This window comes from Musca vetustissima, unplaced genomic scaffold (assembly GCF_032173495.1).
Source record: "Musca vetustissima isolate MV318-11 ecotype Yass unplaced genomic scaffold, APGP_CSIRO_Mvet_v1 utg160401, whole genome shotgun sequence".
NCBI classification, from domain to species: Eukaryota; Metazoa; Arthropoda; class Insecta; order Diptera; family Muscidae; genus Musca; species Musca vetustissima.
Window position 1 is genome coordinate 1 of NW_026881004.1, and position 6506 is coordinate 6506.

Genomic DNA, 6506 nt, shown 5'->3' on the forward strand with positions numbered 1-6506 from the left:
CTTTGGTTGGAAATTGCGGCTGAAAACCTTCAAATGCCGAAATGGGTCAAAATTAGTTGAGCGTAAAAGTCGACTTTAAGAATTTTTGATTTTTGCCACTGACCAAAATGTCGTTTTTTAGACTTTTGCCTTGAATAAAAAGTCGACTTTTCGATCTTTCGATTTCGTCAAACCTGTTAAGAATCGATTTTCTACTTTTAACAACTAATGAAAAATCGCATAAAAATGCAATTATCTACAGGAATTGTTGTCAATAGAGAAAATAAAATTTGGGAACGTGTAATTTTTGGACAATTTGGGCCTTGTGATAATAAACAAAATAATTATGAAGAAAATTTCCCCAATGGTCAAAAGTCGATTTCGACTTTTAGACTTTTTAATACAAAAAGTCGATTAATCGATTAGTCGAAAGTCGTTTACTTATCCCTAGTCAAAATAGATGGTTAGACCCAGAGTAAAATATTCTGAAGAATATTTATATTTCTCTTTCTTTGTATCCCAACATAAAACATTTTTCCATTCGAGGGCAAAAAGTTCTTAGCCTAGCACAAAATGCATAGTATAAACAGAAAAAAGTTAAGTATTTGGAAACTTATGAACACATGTTAAATATTCATATATATAAATTTTCATTCATATAGATACAGGTGTTCAAAAAAACGCATTCCACAATTTTTACAATGGAAAAATTAGATATGCGTGACATATTGTGCCCTTTTTGCTGCATTTTTCATCGTTTTTGCCACACATTTTTAATGTTTTAAAAGCACGTTGAGTTTTCACAATTGATTTTTTCTGTTGAATGTAAGTTTCAACTATTTCAGAGCGCTCGCGTGGCGTGTATTGGTTCATGGTAAAAATCTGCTTGGACTGACGCTACAAACTCGGTATGTCACTAAGCGATGTGACATCTCTGTCAAAAGTTATGGCGTTGCCAAATGGGTCCGTCGAATATGGGCAACCCTGTATATGGTGTCTTTGGCAATATTACTGATATAAATGTGAGGAATATTTTTGTTTAATGCGTTAATCATTAATCGACTCTCCGAAGGGGTCTTTTCGTTCCCATTTTTCTGAAATAATTGAAAACGGGGTTATAGCAGGTCAGAATATTCTATAAGACTCAGAATAAAGTATAACTCGAAAACCAGCCTAAACGTCAATAATCTTAAAAAATATGAAAACTCATCTGAGGGTTAAAATCAAAGTTATTCCGAGATTGTACCAATTGTATCCACTAGGTGTCGTTTTAGAAGGATAGTATGACGGACCAAGATATTCTCCATACAATGTTTATATAAGTCATTAAAAAGAGAAATCGGTATTTATTATATATAGACGTCAATATCGGACTAAAATAAGCATGGACCCTAAGTCCTAAAGATAAATTCAAACAGACCTTATATTTAGGTTCAATCAGAAGAGGCTGTTGCAGATCAATCATCAGCTTAGCGGGAATAAAATCCCCAGACGAAGTGTATATAAAGTAATCTGGAATTTTAAAATTTATGGAGGCGTTATTTCTAGAAAATGATAGATGGCAGCCTCATCACTTAGGAGGGGCTACTGCATACCAATCATCTGCTGAGCTGGAAGAAACAACAATACATCAGAATAAACATAATAGAATGTCGGGAAATAGTGCCATCTGGAAGAAGCACAGACCCCAACCACTGAACAAAAATGCATGTAGGCATTATTTCTAGGAAAGGATAAATGACAGTCCCATATCTAAGGAAAGGCCACTGCAGACGAATCATATCCTTAGCTGGAAGAAAAAAAGTGTATCCAATGCCTCCTGAATTTTAGTAACCAACCTCGGCATTAACACATGACGATAACACGAAACAGAAATGTTGGGAGATGGTGCCACCCAGAAGAAGATGGAAACATTAAAATAAGCAAGGAACTAAACCACTGAATAAAAATTCAAGGAGGTGTTATTTCTAGGCAATGATAGATGGCAGTTCTCTGCAAAGCTGTAATAAAAAATCAGACGAAGTGTTTATAAAACCTCCTAGGCATTAACACGGTAGGATAACACAAAATAGGAATGTTGGGAGATAGTGCCACCCAGAGGAAAGTGGTAAAACTAAATAAGCAAAGACTCCAGCCACTGAACAAGAATTCATGGTGGCGTAATTTCTTAAAAACGATAGATGATAGCCCATCAGCTTAGCTGGAATAAAAAAAAAACAGATTAAATATATCCAAATCCAACTGACATACTAATAACCAGGGATAACCGTATGACGAATTTTTAGGTTTTCGACCGTCAAAAAGGTGTAAACGTCGAAAACGTCATATACCAGTATAAAATGTAATAAAAGTAGTAAACGTCATTTATTTCAATATTATCAGCATATAAAGTTATTTTCAAGAATATATATTATTTTTACATATATCTGAATATTCCGTGCTAGAACTGATTAAATTTTCTAAATTTTTTTGAGAAGAAAATTTTCATTTTTTTTATGGATTTGAGTAAATTTCCAAATTGATTAATGGAAATAGCGATTTTGTCAAAAACCTAATGGATTTGGGTAGGTTTCCGACGTTTCTGACTTATGTGTTATACGTCGAACATGTATGTCATTTACGTCACTGTTTCTGACAGACCATCATGATGATAACAAAGAATAAGAGCGTTGAAAGATATTGTCACCCAGAAGAAGATGGAAACAATAACATAAGCAATGACCACAACAACAGAACAAAAATTAATGGAATTGTTTTTTTCTAGGAAAGGATAGATGGCAGCGCCATCTCTTAAGAGAAGCTACTGCAGACCAATCATCTGCTTAGCTGGAATAAAAAAATCAGCCACAAAACCTCCTGAATTATAATATAATACAAACTAGAAATATCAGGAGATACTACCGTCCAGACGAAGATGGAAACACTAAAATAAGCAAAGATCCAAACCAATGACCAAAATTCGCGGAGGCCTTACTTCTACGCAATGATAGATGGCATTCCCATCACCTAGAATAGGCTAAAGCAGAGCAACCATCGCCATTTGGCGAATATTTCGCTGTGTTACAAACGATGTCTACATCGTTGTCTCTTTTGATAGCCCGCTTTTGTCTATCTATACGATGGACACATAACTGGATTGATCCAGCTCACCTAGACATTTTTTAATACACCAAGTACCAACTGGTACATTATTGTTATTAAAATATATTTTTAAATAAATTAAAAAAAATAATTTTGTTCTGTGTCTCAAAAATTTGACCTGTAAGACCAATCCAGAACAAGAATATTGATATGCGTGCAAGATTAACGATTAGATAGTCTATTTAAAACCAAAATTCCAGCTTGTCTGCCAAATTCGATTCCATTCTTATGTTACCTGAATACTTTACGATTTTTTTCGTTTTGCATTTGTGAGAGTCAAAAAAATTCCGGTATTTCTTTTTTTCTAAAAATGATATAATAATTATTTCTTCTTTGCTAATTATCTTTGGCAAGGGTCTTTATACTCCCAATTTTGGGGATCCATTGCCACCAACAAGAATTGTTAAAATCAAACCGGTTAATTATTTTTAATAATTTTATTGCGCCACGAAAACAATTCATTTATTTCACTACGTTGACAACAAACATGTGATTATTAAAAAACAAAAATGAATTGAATTCAAACCAGCATGAAATGAACAAAAAGTGAACAGTCCATGTAAATTTCGATAATAAATCTATTGCAGTTCTTTGCAAATCTAATTTAATTGAATTTTAGCTTTTTTCCAGTTCTCATGCTCATATCATTAATAGTGGAAACAACATCGTTTAATTGCTTGTTTTGAATAGATATAAATGAACCATAAAATTGTGATAATGCAAACATCATTAATAATCAGAGAACTAAAAAAGGCATTGAAACAAAAAAAGCGCAACATTTCAATAGTGGCTAATAATGAAATCGATGGAGTAAAAAACACATCCTAGAATATTATGAACAATTTTGTTAAGCTCACAATACAAGTCAATTGTGATATTTATCAATTAATTGAATTAAAAATGCATGTGTGTGTGTGTGAATTATTTGCATGCGTATTTATGTGTGTATTATGTGTGTGTGTTGGTTTTAATAATTAAAAGTATATTTATGAGTAAGATAATAAAAAAACGCATAAAATATATTAATTTATATACTAAAATAAATGTAGATTATAGTCTACATCGTTAAATGAGACTTCGTTGAAGTTCGATCGGAAAATTATTGTATATACATTCTTAAGGAAATACCACCTAGAATACAAACTTATATTTAAATCGATTGGTGTTCGAATATCATTTTAGTATTACACAAGCATCATATCAGGCCACACTTAGGAACCAATCATCACGAAATTTTTGAAGAATGTCGGATTCCTGCCAACGAATGAATATAACTGTATTGATGGTGATCGTTTAACATGGTCCAAGACTTCTGTGTGATTATACCCTTCACCACACTGTGGTACAGGGTATTATGTCTTTGTGCATATGTTTGTAACAGGCAAAAATAATCGAGATAGACCCATGGTTCCATTTTAGAATATGCATAGAATCACTTTCTGAGTCGATTTATGCTTGTCCGTGCGCCCGTCCGCTGACCATGTTAAATTGTAAACAAAGTACAGGTCGCAGTTTCGATTCAAATTTGATGAATTTGGCGCAGCTCATTTATTTGGCCCAAGGACGAACCCTATTGAAATTGGGAAAAATCGGTTCAGATTTAGATATAGCTCCCATATATATTTTCGTCCGATTTAAGGTAAATGGAACACTAAAGTGCTATATAGCTTTCGATTTGCACGAAATTTGACACACCGTACGGAATGAGTCTAGAATGATGTGTGGTGAGTTTCGGGAAAATCGGTTCAGATTTCGATATAGCTCCCATATTTAGTTTCGTCCGATTTTATTTAAATGGTGCACCAAAGTCCCTATATATCTTTCGATTTGCGCGAAATTTGGCATGACGTACTGAATTGAGCCTAGAGTGATGTTTGTCAGGTTTCGTGAAAATCGGTCCGGATTTAGATATAGCTCCCATATATAGTTTTGTCCGATGTTATGTAAATGGTGCACCAAAGTCCCTATATATCTTTCAATTTGCACGAAATTTGGCATGACGTACTGAATTGAGCCAAGAGTGATGTTTGTCAAGTTTCATGAAAATCGGTTCCGATTTAGATATAGCTCCCTTATATATTATTGATATATTTTAAGTAATTGACGCACCAAGGAACCAATATATGGCTGATAGGAACAAAACGTACTGAAATTAGTATAACCTAACCTGTGACAAGTGACAAGAAATCGGTTCATATTTGGATATAGCTTCCATATATATTTTCGTCCGATTTTAAGTAAATGGTGCATTAAACTCCTCACGTTTTTCAGATTGACATGAAATTTGGCAGATCGTACAAAATTAGCAAGAATAGCGTAACAAACGAATGACATGTTTATGGATTGATCTTAGTCGATTCACATTTAGATAAGTATTACATATTTGAGTTCATCCAATTTCATGTTAATGGTCCTGTATAATATATACCATAGTGTTGAAGGGTATCATATAGTCGTCCCCGTCCGACCTTACGATTTTCCTTACTGTTTTTTTACCAAATTTCAATTTTTTCAATATCTTTAAATTTTTACTTTAAAAATCATCGCTTAGACCCTCTTAATATCGAAGAGGAGCGGTTGACCTTTAGATGACGGAACTGTAGCGCTGATCACTTTGAAATATTACATGAAGTTCCGGTTATGACCAAGGACAACTTCTGTAGTTTTTGGTGGTGATCAAATGTTATTTTAAGGGCGAAATGGACCACAAAGTTCATTTTGAATGTTTTTCTAGTCGGTCTAGAGGCTACGTCACACATTTCACACGGATGATTGTATGATAAAACCAATTCCACTTTATTTGACCTTTTCCTGGCAGGATTTTAAATATATTTTTATAGATGCAATTTAATTATTTTTCCCGTCTAAGAATTAGGGTCATATTTTCATCATTCGGCATCGAAATTCCTGTCCGGAGAAAACGAAATACAGACACTCAGGTTGGAAAATTGGGCTATAATCTTGAGTATAGCAAAAATGATGCTCGACCTTTGAATAGGTTAAAATACGGACTTCGGATGTTCTGTTAAGAAGATCTCTACACATCAAGGTCCCAGAATGCCAAATTATAGTCACTACCCGTACTACCTTTTAAATACCTTTATATGAGGTTACACTCAAAGAAGTGGACCCATATTGATAATTCTTGGTCTGATCTGGTACATTATGAGAACTTAAAATACCAAATTAGGGTCAATTCAGATGAAAGACGTGTAAAAAATTTCCTAAATAACGAATGTGGACCAATATTGCAAATTTTTGGTAGGGTTAACAGCGTTCAAAAATATCGAAAATTGGATGTACTGTTATACGGGGTTTATACCTTAACTTGGGGCGACATAGCGCATCTTCGGTTTATAATTAGTACATCCAATATTTTTATACCC